The 3,135-nt window shown below is 31.6% G+C and overlaps 1 protein-coding gene across 1 annotated transcript in view; it reads right to left on the bottom strand.

Annotated features, from left to right (window-relative positions):
- HELRODRAFT_67859 (hypothetical protein) overlaps positions 1-3,135 on the bottom strand; it is a gene marked incomplete at both ends in the record, with an annotated part of 16,076 nt that overhangs the window by 2,956 nt on the left and 9,985 nt on the right. The window lies entirely within an intron of this gene.

Here is a 3,135-nt window from a genome sequence, read left to right as displayed (position 1 = left end):
ATTTCACTTGCATACAAACACTCAACAACTCCATAATGAATAAAACCTTTCAATAACTAAATACCATGCTCGAAAGCTTTTTAATCACGCGAAAAAAAAAATTTTTTACTGCTAAGGAAGATTATGCAACCACACAGAAGCCAACGAAACAATTTTTATTTGTTTGAATTTTTCTTAATTGAATTAATTCCAACATTTTCTTCTCCAACTACTAAGCTATAAACATTTCATCGCTATACATACTTCAACGGCAAAATAGCGTAACGGTTAGAGGCGCCTGCTTTGACGTCGGTTGCAGTTAAGTAACCGGGTATAGATGCAAACCTACACGCACACGTACACATATACATACACACACACACGCACGCACACACACACATAGATATATATCAGACTAAAAGATAATAAAATGCAATCAGCCAGAGGTAGTTTATAATCATAAAAGTATATAAGCCTATTTTGAGATCATTAAAAAATTCTAGTTGATCATGGTGTGTATGTGTGTGTGTGTGTGTAAGTGTGTGTGAGTCTGTGTGAGTCTGTGTATGTGTTAGTGGATATATTAGTATGATTGTGCCGGTTTGTAAATATATACATTCACAGGCAAGTGAACAAAAGTATGCCAGCATGTATGTGTGTCTGTATGTGTCTGTAAGTGTTTGTGTGTGTGTGTGTGTGTGTACGTGCGTGCGTGTGTGTGTGCGTGCGTGTGTTGTGTGATTATTTAGTCGTAATGTTGTCACACACAGAAGTAACTTTTATGATATATTAATGCGTATAATGTGTAGTTGAGAGAGGCTGCTTTTTGGGAGGAAGATAATTTGTTACAATGGGTATATGTTCTCGCCCTATTAGGGCTTTTTATTATGGCGGAATTTCCACCATGAGTATTCGAAATATTATCATTTATCATCATCGTCGTCGCTTTCATCATCGTCGCCATTATCACTCAGTTCGTCAGAGTTTTGCTCGTACCATCCTCGTCATCGTCATAATAATAATAATAATAATAATAATAATAATAATAATAATAATAATAATAATAATAATAATTTAAAACTTTAGTTTTTTTAATTCAAGAAAAAAATGAAAAAGAAAGCAGCAAGAAAATTGATTAACGAAACACAATAAATACATCCCAAGGTTAATCTCATTTAACCATTCTTCAAGATTCGTTTTTATTCGACCGAATAATCGCTGAGAACTCGTCAAGAACCGATTCTATTTAACCGAATGAATACTCGGCGGACGATGGTCTCGAAAATGGAGGAGGAGTCGGTTATAGTTTTTTCGGTAGTTGTTTTATTTTTACTCATCTTTTTTTTTGTTTCAATTATTTTTAAATTTTTCAAACTATTCTCTAAAATAAAATTCTTCTTTTTAATAAACAGCTCATAAAATGAATCGTTTCTACAAAAACAACAAAAACAATAATAATAATAATAATAACAAAAAGTATTATAACAACAATAAAAAACATTTACAGCAAGAACAACAACAATAATAAAATAATTACGAGATGAAATGAGAGGGGTTGAAAAGACGTCATCAAACGCAGATCAATCCGCTGTTAGTTGCGCGCTATATAATTTTATCGGCCCCCTAAAAAATCCATAGTCTTTGGTAATAACGGCTTCTTTCAATTGGAAGATGGATGTTTCCGAAGAATAAAAGTAAAAAAACATTTGATAATGAAAGCAGAATGTCCTATTTGAATTCAAAAATGACTTGTTTCACGTTGTTAACATCGCTACTTTTTATCATTATTGAAAATTATTTTCCAAATTTATAACAATTATTGATTGTTTCTATCATATAGGTTTGTTATATTATATAGACTTATAGATTGTTAATTCGTTACTTTATTTAACCACATAAATATATACATATTAAGTTATAAATATTTATAAATTCTTTCTTTCCAACAGCTGTTATAATTTGTTTTAACGTATAAATATATGCCGCATTATAGAAATTTGAGAGATATTGGTTAATGACGAATAACATTCGTGAAGTCCTTGTGTCACTTGTTGAATGTCACACTACGAAGTGTTAAAGATCGGGTTTTGTGGAGGTCGATGGTCACCAATGTCTTGAATGGATGAGGCTCAAGAAAGAAGACGAAGACTATAGATATTTATATGTAAAACAGTAGATATACTATTTAACCATATAAGTATTTGTTGAATTATAAATATTCATAAATTTACAACAGTTATAATATTCATTTATATAGCGTGAAATTTTAAGAAGAGGGGTGTGGCTGGTTGGTTTGGCTTGGCACTCATCATAGTTTATGGGCCGGCCATATTTTAAATAATTAAAAGTTGCCTATTTATTTTCCTCTGAGCTTGCCCATAGGATATAAATCAAATGTTGTTGCAGTTACATCTGATCACATGTGTGTCTGTCAGTCTGTCTGTCTGTCTGTCTGTCGGTCATTTTGCTTGTGAGTGTGCGAGTTTGTCTGAATGTCTGTGAGTTTCTGTGTGTTTATAAGTCCGGATATATTTATTAATCTACGGATTACGGAATGAAGCGAGGAATCAATGAAGATGGATAAACAACTATAATTTATCAGGATTGGTGAGTGAATGAATAAATGAATGAGTGAGTGAACGAGTGAGCAAGCAAAAGAAAAAATTAATGAATGTGTAAATGAATGACAAATCATGTTTAAGTATGAAATGATAGCCAAATAACAAACGCACGATTTTACAGAATCACGAACAAATGAACGAAATGAAACGAACAAAAAACCAACGAACGAACAAACAACAAACAAACAAACTAACTAACGAACAAACGAACGAACGAATGAAAAAACAAACAAACAATAGAGCAAACGAATGATGAAGTTTAAAAAACGTAAAAATAGACGTGTATCTATTGTAGAAGAGACTGATCGATATTTTACATCAACGCGCTCCGCAAAGGATTGTAGAAAATTTAAACTGAATAATAGGACGAAAAATAATAAAAAATAATAATAATAAAACATTAATAATAATAATAATAATAATAAAACAGTAATAACAATAATGGTAAAGTTATTTATGGCTGACACACACACTCCGTCATTAATATTCTGAATATGACGAGTCACGTGTGAATGATTGAAGGAAAGCGTTAATG

The sequence above is a fragment of the Helobdella robusta genome, assembly GCF_000326865.2.
Source record: "Helobdella robusta unplaced genomic scaffold HELROscaffold_5, whole genome shotgun sequence".
Lineage (NCBI taxonomy): Eukaryota > Metazoa > Annelida > Clitellata > Rhynchobdellida > Glossiphoniidae > Helobdella > Helobdella robusta.
The sequence above is the reverse complement of the archived record's forward strand: the minus strand, read 5'-3'. Positions and strand labels throughout refer to the sequence as shown.